Here is a 16,067-nt window from a genome sequence, read left to right on the forward strand (position 1 = left end):
AAATACAAAAATGTTTTTATACACTCCGGACGGCATTGGACATTATAGGGCTACAGTCATAAAATAAGAATCCCTAAATCGGCAGTGTTCCAGAACAAATCTCCCTGTTCCAATGCATGTTCGAGATCAGGAAAACAAACAAATTCAAGACCTTATTAATGCTAGAATTATACAACCCACAGACGATAATAGCTTCGCCTCGCCACAAATTATTGTCAAGAAACCAAATACGAACGCATTTAGAATTGTTTTGAATTTACAGCAGTGTGAAACTTACATTAAATACCTGTGGGTGCCATTCCAGTCAATTGAGTATGTGTTAAACACTTTAAAAGGCAAAAAATACATAACCACCTAATAAATTAGCACACAAGCTCTCTTAATTGCAACTAGGATGATTTTACATTGATTAACGAATAAGATCTTTTGCCGATGACATCGTGCTGAGAGGCTACACTTTTCAATAATACCTAAGGGAATTTTATTTTAAAAATTAAGAAATTTTTGTGCTTCACCTAAGACAAATTTATTTTACTCAGAGTGAATGTTCTCGTATATTTAGTATCAGGTAATTCTTTTAAAACCTCTGCAAGAAAGCTAAAAATATAGAGTTCAAGATTCCACCAAAAGAGAATTTTGCAGTTTTACGGGCTTATGTTCCTACTTACTGGCACATATCAAGGATTTTGCCATGAAGATAGAACGTTTTTAACAGATGTTTCCAAAGCAATGTTTGTGTTTTTCAAATAATCTTGTGAATTCTGTTCCTGATGTGGGGGATGTAAGGTTCAGTATCTCAGGTGTAAGCAACTACCATAAAGCATGCTTTATTCAGGAGCACGTGTTTTCTATTCAAAACATAATCACCAACAGACGGTGGAAGAAGGATACCATAAAGACGCGCAGTTGGTTCCGAAGGAAATTGAAGATGGTCAACCCTCTCTTCACCAACTTCCTCTTCAGAAGACAGTCATAAAAGAGGACCTCAAGTGGACAGAAGAATAAGTCCCAGTGGTGATCCAGTGACCTTCCTAAACTATTTCTGAGATCGTTTTGTGTTACGGAGGTTTTGTAAACTCCGTATTTCTATAACTACCTGCCGCGGAGGTTGCAAAAGGCAAAGAGATACAACTATACTGTCTCCTGAAACTACGATGAGTAAGAAAGATATCCTTTCAATCACCAACCTAGACGGCTGTGGGATAGAAGATTTTACCTTTTAATCTTAAGTTACTTATCACCATCGACTTTGGTAGAGGCAAAAGCATTACAGCTAAGCCGCATGGTGTTGCTACTGTCGTTGCAACCACAACACCGATCTGAGAATAAGCTAGCAATTATTTATTTCTAACTAATTTACGGCTCTTAACTTGTTTCAGAGGCATATTGAAACGTGTGTCGCATGGATATTGTTCTCAATAGATTAGCGTGCACCGGAATATATATTCACTGAACCCTCTGACATTTACAGACCCGGCTATCTGTCCGCAAATTTGATTCGTGTTCCAAGATGATATACTAGGCCTACCTTTGAAGACCCACAATGCACAACTTCGGTTGGGGTTGAGGAAAAGGGGGATACTTCCTGTTTGTCGTCAGCAGTGATTCATTTTTTGTTTGAAGTTTCTACGTGCACTTCGAACAGAAAAATGCCATTACCGGTGGTCTCTCTCTCTCTCTCTCTCTCTCTCTCTCTATATATATATATATATATATATATATATATATATATATATATATATATATATATATATATATATATATACCGTAAAACTAAAATGATAAAAGTTATTCCAGCTCCGAACTATATCCACGTTGAAAATTAGAATGAGATCGATTCAGTGGTTCCAAAGTTATGAAGTTTTACCAGCATATATTTACCCGCTTCGTTGGGTAAAATGAAAATTTAAATGCACAATCCCGTCTCTCATGTGTTCAGTCACCACGAAATATGCTGTTTCGTTTTTAATGGCATCGAATTAAACGGCATCGGAAAGATCACTGATCATCTCGGCTACCCCGGAAATCATGAATTCGACACTAATATTAATCGTTTTCGATCATTTTATTATCTCTTCCTCTCCCAAGTTGCGGACTGAATTTGGTTTTAAACGGGATCTGAAGTGTCATTCTTCATCTCAGAGGCCCTAAAAACTACGGATCAAACACTTATATCGAAAAATTTTGACCATTTTTATATATCTCCCCCTTTTCTATGTTGCGCGGCAGGAAATCGGATGTGTCACAGGTCATCTCAGCGACCTCGGAAACTATGAATTCGACACTAATATGGCTTATTTTTTATCCTTTTGATTTATTTCTCTTCCCCTCTCTCAAGATGTGGGGTTGAATTTGGATTTTAACAGCATCAGAAGTGTCACTGTTCATCTCAGCGATCTCAAAAACTATAAATTCAAGACTAATATCGGTCATTTTCGACCATTATATCCCCCTCCGCCATGTTGCAGCCCATGTCACTGGAAGTGTCACCGTTCATCTCAGTGACCCCCAAAAATGTGGATTCAGCACTAATATCGGTCATTTTCGATCATTTTAAATCTCTTCCTCTTCCAAGTTGAAGGTTCGAATTTGAATTTAAACAGGATCAAAAGTATCATTGTTCATCTAAGCGACCCAGGAAACTTTACATTCGATACTGATTTTCGATCATTTTTATATAAAACTTTCTCCCCCTCCTACGACTTGCGGGGATGATTTTGGATTTAAACTGGATGGAAATGTCACTGCTCATCTGAATGATCGCGAGAACTACGGAATAGACACAAATATTGTTCATTTTCGATCATTATCATATATAGCTCCCCTCCCTCTCAACAGTGCTGCGGCACACGCCATCAAAATTGTCACCGTAAATCTAAACTAATCCTAAAACTGTGGATTCGACACTAATATTAGGCATTTCCAATCATTTTTAATGTTTATTCCCCTCCCCTACGTTGTTTTCTTTCCCTCCCCAACTATCAAGGTTGAACTTGGATTGAAAAAGCATCAGAAGTGTCACTGTTTCTCTCATCGACCCCGAAATTTATGGATTCAACACTAATATCGGTCATTTTGATCATTTTAAATTTCTCCCCCTCCCCCTCCCCTACGTTGCATCGTGAAACTCAATAGCCTAAAACAATCCCTGCCCGAAAACTCATGTATGTTGAAAATTTGATTGAGATCGGTCGGGTGGTTCAGGAGTGATGAAGTCACAAAGCAGTCTTTTTTATTTTAATTTTCATATACTTCTCCTCCCTCACCCTCCCCTATGCTGGCTCGTCAATGTGAAACGATAAAAAACACCCAACGGCCGACCTTCATACATGTTGAAAATTTGATCGAGATTGGTTGTGTGGTTCAAAAGTTATTAGTTTTATTAATTTTTATTCATGCGTCCCCTTCCCCTCCCGCTCCTCTAGAATATACCGTTGAAGTGCAATTACAAAAAAGTTTCCACATCCGAACCTCGTGTAACTCGAGATTGAGATCGGTCGGATAGTTCAAGATTTATTAAGTTACAAAAATAGTCACTTTCATTCTTATATAAAATGATTTTTATATATCTCCCCTTCCTTCTCATCCCATACATTGCTCCGTCAAATTTAAATCATAGAAACGATTCCAGGCCTGAACCTCATCTATGTTGAAAATTTGGTCAAGATCGGTTGAATTGTTCAAGAGTTATTAAGATTTATTTATTTTTATAGCCACTCCTCCTCCCCCAACCCTCAGTTCTACCATTAAACTGAATAGCCTAAAGCCAGCCCAGCCTCCAGCCTCAAACCTCATCCATGTTACAAATTTGATCCAGATCGGTCAGACGGTTCAGCAGATTTAGAGTCACAAACAGTTATCTAAAATTTTATCCATCTATCTATCTATCTATATAGATTTATTAGCATATATTACCCGTTTCGCTGCGTTGAAATAAATAATTTAAATGCACACTGATATTGCTCATTTTGGATCATTTTAATGTATGTCATCCCTCCTCATCCCCCAAGTGTCAGGGCTGAACATTGACTTAAACAGCATCAGAAGTGTCACTGTTCGTTTCGGCTACCGCAGGAACTATAGATTTATTAGTAGTATCTGTCATTTTTGACCATTTATATATATACATTTCCCCCAGCCCCATGTTGCGGGCCATGACATCGGAAGTGTTACCGTTCATCTCAGCGACCTCAAAAAATGTGGATTTAGCACTAACATCGGTTATTTTCGATGATTTATATATTCTCCCCCTCCCCCAAGTTGTGAGTTTGAATTTGGATTTAAACGGGATCGGAAGTACCAATGTTCATAGAAGGGATCCAGAAAACTATAAATTCGATACTGATAGTGGCCATTTTCTATCATATTTATATATCTCTTTCTTCCCCTCCCCCAAGTGGCGGGGCTAATTTTAGACCTAAACCGGATCGCAAATGTTACTAATCATCTGAATGATCTCGAAAACTATGAATTAGACACTAATAATATCGGTGATTTTCGATCATTATTTTATATAGCTCCCCTCCCCCTCCTCCTTCCTGCGACATACGGCATCAGAATTGTCACTGTTAATCTCAGCTACTCCTAAAACTATGAATTCGACACTAATATTAGTCATTTTCGATCATTTTAAATGTTTATTCCTCTCCACTACGTTGTACCCTCCCCCTCCCCAACTATCAGGGCTGAATTTGGATTGAAACAGCATCAGAAGTTTCACTGTTTCTCTCATCGACCCCGAAAACTATGGATTCAACACTAATTTCGGTCATTTTGGATCATTTAGAAATTTCTCCCCCCCCTTTCATACGTTCCATTGTGAAACTGAATAACCTAAAGCAATCCCTGCCCCAAAACTCATGTATGTTGAAAATTTGATTGAGATCGGTCGGGTGGTTGAAAAGTGATGAAGTCACTAATGCAGTTTTTATTGTATTATTTTTACATATATATCTCCCCCTCCCCTCCGCTACGTCGGCTCGTCAAAGTGAAACAATAAAAAAAACTCTCAAGGCCCGACCCTCATATATGTTGAAAATTTGATCAAGATTGGTTGGGTGGTTCAAAAGTTATTAGGTTTTATTAGTTTTTATTTATACGTCCCCCTCCCCTTGGATCTAGCGCTAAAGTGAAATTGCAAATATGTTTTCAGATCCGGACCTCATGTATCTTGAAAATTTGATTGAGATCGATCGGATAGTTCAAGAGTTATTAAATTACAAAAATAGTCACTTTTAGTCTTATATGAATTGTTTTTTATATATCTCCTCCCTCCCCCTCCCCTAGGTTGCACCGTAAAAGTTAAATGATAAAAACATCCCATGCCCGAACCCTATCTATGTTGAAAGTTTGATCAAGGTCGGTTGAGTGGTTCAAGACGTATTAAGTTTTATTTATTTTTATATATCTGTCCCCTCCCCTCCCCCTCCCCTTCTTTGTACTGTAAAAGTGAAATGAAGAAACCATCCCCACCCAAACCTTATCTATGTTGAAAATTAGATCGAGATCGGTAGGGTGGTTCAAGAGTTAAGTTTTATTCATTTTCATATATTTCCCCTTCCCCCTGTCCCTCCCCTACAATCTACTGTCAAAATGAAATGATAAAAAACTTTTCAGGTTTTAATTTCATATATGTTGAAAATCTGATTGAGATCGATCGGGTTGTTCAAAAGTTATTAGTTCACAAACATGGTCACTTTTATTTTTATATTTATTGATTTCATAAATTTCCCCCTCCACCCCCTCCCCTACGTTCTCCGTCAAAATGAAATGACGAAAGTCATCCCAGTCCCAAACCTCATCTACATTGAAAATTTGATCCTGATCGGTCATTTGGTTCAAGAGTTATTAAGTTTTATTTATTTTTTATACGTCCCCCCTCCTCCCCCACCCCTAAGTTCTACTGTCAAAGTAAACAGCTAAAAAGACTCCCAGGCCAGAACCGCATCTATGTTGCAAAGTTGATCGAAATTGGTCGGGCAGTTCAAGAGATTAAGTCACAAACATAGTCACTTTCAATTTTATAATATAGATTTTTTATATATATACACCTCTCCCTCCCCTCAGTTCAAACGAAAAAAAATTAGGCATAGGGTTATTTTTACGTAATATTCATATCCTAGTTCGTACTGCGAATAATTCCTCTGCTATAGCTGCTAATTTTCTTTAACACTTCAACAAATACTTCATTGGCAACAATGGTGAACGTTGCTGCAGGGAGTTTGAATTGCTCTAGTTCCTGCTTGCAATACACACGTAGATGGCACTGCGTCTTAATACACACCGATCGAGAAACGAAATTTTTCAGTCTGGATACACACTTTTCACACACAAACCGGCTGTATCCGTATAAACGAGCGGAGTCAAAAGAACTCGCGGGGGGACCCCTATAATGGTCCTGCACGCGTTAAAAGTAAAAAACTTTTCGAGCAACCACTAAAAAATTCTCGCTTTGCAAAAATTGCTCAGAGTGCTGCTCTGTAGCCGATCGACCTACAAAGATTGGCGGGTTCACCAACGCACACACACACACACACACACACACACACACACACACACACACACACACACACACACACACACACACACACACACACACACACACACACACACACACACACACACACACACACACACACACACACACACACACACACACACACACACACACACACACACACACACACACACACACACACACACACACATATATATATATATATATATATATATATATATATATATGTGTGTGTGTGTGTGTGTGTATCGAGCCATTCATGTTTTATGTTCTCTTTCCTTTAGTCTAAAAGGGCTCGATCATATGGAACGTAGAACTCCAAAATAAATAAATATAAGAATTAAACTCTGATTATAATTTTTCGGACTTTTTTGACTGTTTGTACCGCCTATAGATGTGACATCAGCTATGATGCTCAGTAAAGTACAAAATTGAAGAAGTAAACAATTAGTTATAAAACATATCACAACCACCTTTTTGAGAATAAGATTTTTACATTTTTTAAAGATGCTTTCCTCATGTCTGAGAGCCGTATTTACGAATGACGTATTTTTTTCTTAAGACTTCTTAGATCAATTCTGTGTAGTCGTGACTCTTAACGTGAACCGTCAGATTGAAAACAGTTCACATAATATCAATGGATCGTTGGTCAGTAGAACGTCGAGGTTTCAAATTAGGAGCGTTAAAAAATGTTTCATGCATTTCGCCAGCTAATTCAGCTGTAATACATTTCTGTTGTAAGTTAGCAACCTTAAGGATACAGTTCGCAACGTAAATAAGATCACTTGCCTTCAGGAAAATCACTTACCATTCGACAATGCGGAAGAATGTATTCACAATGGGATAATAACTTGAAAAATGTAATTTTTAAGAAGTGAAAGTAGTGCGTTTCATAATCCATAATTGCTGAAAGAAAAGCGACTTCGAGTTTTAGTTCAATTGGGAAGTATAATATCATCTGTGAAATAATCAGTTTGGTCACAATTTCAATTTGAAATGCATCAAGTTCTTTGCCAGATCTCTGTATAACAATTTTAAGTATGCACAATTTACTTAGCAAAGTTACTGTAGCAGATAATATGTCGAAACCTACCCTTGAGAAATGAATGTACTCGAACCTTCATGAAAAAAAAACATTTTAGTCTTAGCTAATACTTAAAAGTCGGGAAGCAAACAATTCTTACAAAGACATTGTAAGTTAATCTTTCATCAGAATCCTTATCCAATCGAAGTCATGAGAAAAAATGAAATCTTTCAGTTTAACGTTCTACGATTACCACCTTTAGGCTAAGGGAGACAAAGACGTCATAAGAAGTACAAATGTTTCAGTTAAGAAATATGTCAGGAGCTGACGAAATCGATCACAAGTCTTTGCCCTAAAGGAAATCACTCATTTACAGTATTCATTTACAAACACAAGTTTTCTTACCCAAGGATCTACACTATATAAAGTTACTTCTTTCTTGCATGCTTTTCCTTAACTCACAATGGTCTTAACGTGTCCCGGTTCCACTTCGTCCTGAAATATTTAAACCTTAATTTAATCCATTTCCCGACGTCATAGATTAATGAAAGTTAGATCAGAAACGAATGACAATACAGTGCACCATTTCTATTTTTATATACTTTGATTTTGATTTTAGCGTCCCGATCAGCAGCGAGGCTATGTGAGAGGTGAATCTACAGATTAATGTGAGATCCGCAAAATTGGCTCCCGCCGGGAATTGAACCTGAGTCTTCATCGTTAACTTTTACATATATTTTATTAAGTTAAAATAAGATTTACCCCAGTTTTATTCCGGTCAGGCTAAAGGAGACAGTGTTTATGAGGGGTGAATGAAATAGTGGAATGAAGAAAGTGAGTAGAAACGTGAGAACCCCGAGAAAACCCACGAGCAAGGTTTTTTGTCCACCACAAAGTCCACACGGCGCGAGCTGGGATCGAACCAGGGACCCCAAGCACCTGAGATGAACGCTTTACCACTGAGACACTGCGCCTCAATTTTATTAAGTTATTAATATTGCTATTTGCTAACTATATATCCTATTCCGTTATGCAACCAAAGTGCTCTGGAGTTTCCATGAGTAATATAATATGCAGATCTTCGTAAATTGTTTCAGATGGTAAAGTAAGGTAAATTTCAAGAACTAATTGATTGTAAAAACACCTCATTACAAAAAAGTAAAAATAAAATAATAAAAATTACAATATTGTAGCTTTTGTTAAACAAAAGACAATATTATTTATGAATGTAACCACTCTTATCTTACAGATTTTCAATATTGGGAACGTGAAGGTAATTTAAACCTTTTTTATGGTATTTAACGGGTTCCTTTGAGAATTTTACTATATTTTCAAAACCAAGGTGATTGGTATTTTGTTATTCAGGAGGAACAAAAGCAGTAAAGCAGGCCACATTATAATACGTGTTCCGCAATGAATGTTACATGACAACGAAAGCATTTTCTCAAAATGATTGGATCACACCTTTTTATGCTTCTACGATTTTCAAAGCTAGCACTGCATCTGGAAAAGCATATAGCAATGTGCACTGGTTTATTACAGCAGATCAAGGCAGCCGAACTGTTCACGGCTGGAATTATTTTCATGATATTGACAGAATTCAACAAATGCTAAGTCTACACCTTCAGCATTGGTCACGATAAAATATATAGTAGGCCTAAGTAAATTTAAATCTTTCAACGCTACATACTGTATAAGGCGAGATTTCGAAGAAATACAGCTGATTTGTATTATAACATAAATCACTACACATGATATTCACCCAAGCATAACTCCGTCCTATGTAAATAGGACAAAAGCAGTACAAACTTGATTCTGCATTTTTCAGTAGAGCTTAAAAGAGGAAAGCTAGGTTTCACAGATGTGTAAGCACATCAATACAACCAGCTTTAATGCAAATTCCAAACAAGACCGTTATTTAGTTTTCTTGCGTTTCGTGGTACGTATTTTCATCACAGTTATTGTGCACAATGTTAGAGCTGACTGGTCATCCCTTGTGCTCAGATCGTTCGTTAAAATTCAGGGACAGAATGTCGAAGAACAGTCTTGTTCCCGAGAAACTTAACGATATGCAGGACAACTAGTGTGAATAACAATGTGTATGACTCACTGTGTGTGTGTTTGTAAGGTGGAGGGTGAGGACAGGAATACTGTTTCAATATGTACATATGTGTGTGTGTGTGTGTGTAAATCACAGCTGTTTCAAGAATTGTGCAACGAACATATAATAGAAACATGTCTACATGACAATCGCTGTATGACTTGCTCGTTGACATCGGAAGAGATGGATTTATCCATGTTTGTGCATGTTGACACGTGATTGGAATTTACACCCAGCTCTCTTTACTTCAAGGGAAAAATATTGGAAACGAGTTTTGTTATGCTCAGCATGTCTATCAAACATAAAAATAAACTATTACGTTTTGTGATATTATGTACATCTTATTCTTCTTACAAAATACGATTTGACGAAGTTTATTACTTTTCTGCTGCATTCGATTTCAGTTGTTTAGAATCGAGTTATAGAATTAGGTTTGGACAATAACATACTTACTTTTTCTTTAAGAAAAAAGCAAACTTAAAATTTGATATTAGTTGATAAAATTGTCACAGCTATAATAAAGAACATAAAACAATGTTATTTGCTGTTTTAAATTGTAGAACTAAAAATTGTAAAATATCTTAAGATTGATGAATGTATTGAATGTATTGAATAATATACATTCATATATTATTTATCACTAGAGCTGCGGCGAAATAATTTTAACATGAACTACTACCACATTGGTCATTTTGATCCCGGTGATTTTAGAGTAAAATCTTCATAACTGAAATTAATTTTTATTTTTAGATAATCATAGAAATATAAAACATGTCAATAAAATATGCCTTTGTTCTCTAATGTATTATACAGATATAAGCAATAAAACTGGTACAAGTTCCAAGCAGTAAAACTGGTGAAACTTCAGACAAAACTAGATTTTTTTTTTATAATTTTAAGATTAAAATAATAAACTTACTCTGACTCGTGACGTTTTACACCAAAACTAAAACCCATCATGATATGACTTTTTCGAACAAAATTTTGTGTATGATCAGCAGAGGAATTTGCAGAGGATCTAGAGTTCCGTTTACCTCACACTTAATGATTTGACACATCTGTCATTTTGGGGGAACAAATTGGCACACAAATAATATGGTTGTGAAACTTCTTAGGAAAGAACTGTATGGTCCACTTTCTGCCAGCAGCCTTGACATATTATTAATGAGTCATCATGTCTATAATATTCTTTCCAACTTTATATTCATTGTAAAACAAAACTTCTGTTACGCATTTTTTACGAGGTGGATCATTTATAGTCTGCACGTCAGTGTGAAGGAGGCTCGTTATCACAGCATCCTTTCTTACACTGGTATGATGCACTGGAAATAACGAAGTCCAGATTTAAGAAGGAAACGAGAATAATATGCTTTCTGTTGGGAACACCATGACAAGACAGTGGTGTCAATCGTAATACTAGGTGAAACACCCTTATTCCCTGTGGTGACGTACGTCAGTAAGTGAGAGCACAAATTACTCCTGTGAAAACAGTAAGCAACACTCTTAGTTACTGATATCACTACACGAAATAAGAGTGTTGACCCAGTATTACAATTGGCACCACCGTCTTGTTATGGCGTTCCCAACGTGAGTCTGATATCGTTCATGGTTTTAAGTACATTTTTGGTATATAATTCCTTTTTATGGCAATGTCTTGAAACTGGAATATCTCTTCTGTTGCTCTGAATAATACCAAAATACTTATTTCGTTATTATGTTAGATATTAACTATTTTCAGAGATGTATAAAAGTTACATATTCAGGTAATCCATAATGTTTTATTTTTTTAATTATAAAACATCCAATGATGAGGGGCGTAGACGGTAATACCTTATCTGTGGTTAGAGATATTTTCTAGTGTACAGAGCTTGAAATTTGGAGAACGATTGCAAGCTACATGAAATTATGAGGCGAAGTTGTAAAACGTATAAGATGAAGAAGTACTATGGTACAATATAATGATAATCTGGCTGAGCTAGCTGACAACTTTGATGAAGTTCTTAGAGAGATGAAATCTTCAGTAAGGAACTAATGTATAGTACCATCTTGGTTACCATATTGAAGTTCTCCATTCCAGAATCAGGTTTAAAATTGTAATAAGTAGGGGTCAGGTGATATATTCTTTTAGGGTAGCTTTTGATCACAAACATGCATCTGACGTTATTTCCAAATTATGTTTGATCATTTTATAGTCACTATCTTCATAATATTTGTTTAACTCACAATTGTCTTTTGTAATTTACAATGTACCTTTGCTTCATATTGTACACTTTGAATGCATTGAAAGTTAAAGGTCGCTTGGGGCACCATTTAACCTGTTAACTGAGGCGTTTCCAAATGAGAACGCTGCACCTGAATGGGGAAAAAATTGTTAAAAATACTTAGTATGAAATGAAATGAGATCTTCACGTTTCACGTTCCACGCCATGTCCAATATGATACGTATTAATTCGTCACGCCCAATACGAATCTTATTATGACGAAGGTAGTCGTCAGACTGCAAATACAAGCGAAATTTTCATGACGAGTTAAATCGTCATTGGCAGTCAAGAGGTTAATATTATTCACATGAGCTCATTTTTCTCATCAGTTACTTTGGTCTGATGCGGAACCAATATAGGAAGGTGAGACTCAAAAAATTTCTGAACTCAAAGAATAAGGACGACCTTAATAGATGTATAAAAAACTTCGTCCTCAAAAGCTATGGACGGGCTTATTTCACTTATCAATCCGAAGGAAAGATCATGTGAATTTTAATTTCTATTCTCTATATTTGTTTCGCCATAGGGGGAAGGGGTTCTACTTGACCCTATATTTTAACTAAATTGTGTATGCATGATTTATCTCAGCTGGCATCAGATTATTTTATGAAGTGTAATCTAAACCGAATAAAAGTTAATTAAATTAAATTATGTCTTTTTTACTGTCAAATAAAAAGCAGCGTGTTTACGAATCGCTCTTACGTTAAACAGAAATTTCAAGCAACAAACAATTTGTTATGGCTTTATCAGGTTTGCAAATATGTCATTGTTCTCATGAGAGATAAACAATTACTTAAAAACAAATAACTTAATTAAGTCAAAATATTTTATCGTATACGTGTGGATGGGTTCAAAGTATGTTTGTGTGTAGATCCAGGGTTTGGACAAAGGGTAATGTAGGCCTCCATGATTGATTTGATCATTGCATTAAATGTTAAAAGTAGCTATTCAATAGTACTCTTTGAAAAACACATCTTTTAGAAGTATTTATGTATACGTATATGATCATTTCTTCTAGGAATCCATTAGTGCGTTGTTTGATATTTGGAACACAATATATACAAAGAGAGCCATTCAAGTGTTTGCAACTTTGCTTTAAAATATTTGGAAATGACATGTTTTTATTTTTGTGTGACTTTTAGAGATAAATACATCATATGCTCCATTTATATACTTAGAGTTTACAATTCCCTTGTGACTTTTATATTTTTCACCATACTTTTTATTTAGTCTAACTGACGTCAAGACAAACACAATTGTTACATTTCATGTTCATTCAAATTTCTTAGAATGAACAAACTCAGCGTATGTGTGCGTGTGGAGTGGGCGGAAGATCGATGTGCAGAAAATGGGAGGTTTCTTAAACATCTCTCACTTCGTCTAATGTTTGACTCCATAGAAACATGCGCGTTGTGTGACTGTTCTTTAAATGATACAATAAATCTCGAATGACGAAAACTTATTTGAAAGAAAAAGCATTGAAGTCAAGTTTGAGTGGAAGAACTGTAAATCTTTTTTAACGTAATGAAAGTCTTAGTATGAAATTGTTTAGATTACTTTAAACATTTACAGTATAATAATCCGAATGCAGAAACCAAGTTATTTAATATTCATAATCGCAAACGGACACTTACTCCGACTCTTGATTACCATTTTTTAAAAGATGTAGAAGGACAGATTTAATTAAAATTAAAATGATGTGCCTCATATATAATTAGATGTATTTCCTCCACCTATAAATGGTTAAATGTCTTTATTCTTTCTTTCTTTTTTCCTTATTTATTTATTTATTTATTTATTTACGGAACTACTTGTACAAGTACAAATGAAATCAGCATTTATGAGTACCAATATATAAACTGTCTAAAGGAAGCATTTCAAAACACTATTGGGATAACGAGAGATTTATCATAGTATCATTTACTGTATATTGTATTCTAATCTGTTTCAAGTATTGTCCTATTTACGCACAACATTACTTTCTTCTACACCAATGGAGAAAAATATTTTGTTCCAAAAATGCCTCTTCTCACTGCCAGATTAGGTATGCATAGAAGTACCTAGCACCATTAACTTATTTTTGTATCTACTGTAGTATTCTGCAGAAATACTGTACATTTAGTACGAAAAATCTGAGTGAAAGAAAGTAAATAATAATATTATGCGGAACCATAAAATTAAGCTATTTTCAGCAATAGATTATTTCTGATATAGTCTCGATGTCAAGAATAAATCAATCAAACAAGCACGACTTTCGTCTATAGCCTTCTGTTAATGGTTTCAGTTAATTTAAGGAATAAGTCGTTCATAAATAAACAGTAATCACAAGCACACAATCCTAAATCCAGAAACGAATTAGTATGCGTGACAAAGTTGTCCAATTTAATAAACGCAAATAAAATTAAAATTTTATTAGTGTTCCTTAATAGAAATAGATATACAATTCAAAACGGAATAAAATTGAAAGAATTTTCTACTTTTACGTCTCACAGTTGTCTTATAGTCCAAAGAACACAGAAGATTAATGAAAGTGAACGATTATGGAATAATTGGTGTATAAGCATGTGGAAGGAAATACAAGAACCATTGAAAAACCCATGAGCACGTGATTGTCCACCACAAACTCATATGGACTGGGATCGAATATGATATTTATAGTATAGTCACTCACATAAGTACCAGGACACCAAATAATGGAATAACAGTTAGGGGTCCAGGTACTTTTGTGGGTGACTGAACAAGAGGTAAACACTCTACCGCTGAGCCACCATTACCCCCTGAAACGAAAACTGAGATATTGAAACGAAATCTACAACATAGCCTTTTAATGGAGTTGTGAGCCGAATTTGGAACTAATTGCAAAAACACTATACATATGATGAATAAGATGGTTAAATTGATGCCAATTTTATAGTCAAATGACTTGTTTTAGATTTCGTCGTAACAGTAGTTTGTTCAGGTACATACATACTCATGTAGACAATGATAATTAAATATTTAGCAGTGTCGCATGTACATCATGCGAAGGAATTTAGTTTATATAATGTGATATTTTATAATTAATAGTGAAACCGGAAGTTGTAGTAGATGTCTACTACTTCCGGTTTTAGTACAGAGATTAGAGGGAAGATGGAATATGATCTTGGGATGCTTAATTGACTGCAAGGACACTGCTTCTCGCTATTTACAAAGTATGTCAGGAAAGTAACAAAAGTTTTTTTTTTCTGTACAGATAACTACTAGCTGCATCTATTGAAACAACATTTGATGCTAAAGATGGATATCTGCTCAACAAAACGGGACCAAATAATGAGAACCGGTTAACAGAGCGTCAAGTTATAGCAAGAATTGTGAGTGTATCTGGTGTTATCTTGTCACAAAAACACTATTACAAAAGCCAATATTAAATTTTGTTGCAAGCTAGGTAAAACATTTACACAAACATTGGAAATGATAAAACTCGTGTATGGTGATGAGTATTCATCTCACACACTTGTGTTCGAGTGGTATACGCGATTCCGGATCGGTTGCGAGTACTTGGAAGACGAAACAAAGCCAGGCACACCGAAAAATAAATAATTGCAATGGTTTGGTGGAACAAGTGCGTGAAATGATTGACCGCGATTCGAATTCGACTGTGAGATGAATGGTGAAGGAATTAAATACGACGAAAGACATGATTCACGAAATTTTGACAAAGTATTTAAAGAAACGGAAAGTTTGTGCTCGATTTGATCCGCATACCTTAACTAAAACTTGCTCGCGATGAATATTACAAGGACCTGATTAACACAGCCAGACGGAACATATTATTTCTGCAATTGATTGTAACTGGTGATGAGACTTGTTGCTTCAAATAAGACCCGCAAACAAAACGCTAAAGTGCTACGTAGAAGTCCCCTGGTTCTCCAAAAGCGAAAAAATTGCGTTTTCAGATGTCACTTGAGAAAGCATTGTTGATTTGTTTTTACGATTACAAAGGTAATATACTTCGGGAATTCATTCCCCAGGGTCAAACTGCTAGTGGTGAAAATTATCTGGATGTTATGGAGCGTTTGTGGAAGCAAATCGTTCGCGTAAGGCTTGAGTATTGAGCGCCATGCAGTTGATCTTTATTGCACTACAATGAACAATGTCACAGAACCGTTATATTTCTTGACGTTT

The sequence above is a fragment of the Thermobia domestica genome, chromosome 15 (assembly GCF_964235325.1).
Source record: "Thermobia domestica chromosome 15, izTheDome1.hap1.1, whole genome shotgun sequence".
NCBI lineage: Eukaryota > Metazoa > Arthropoda > Insecta > Zygentoma > Lepismatidae > Thermobia > Thermobia domestica.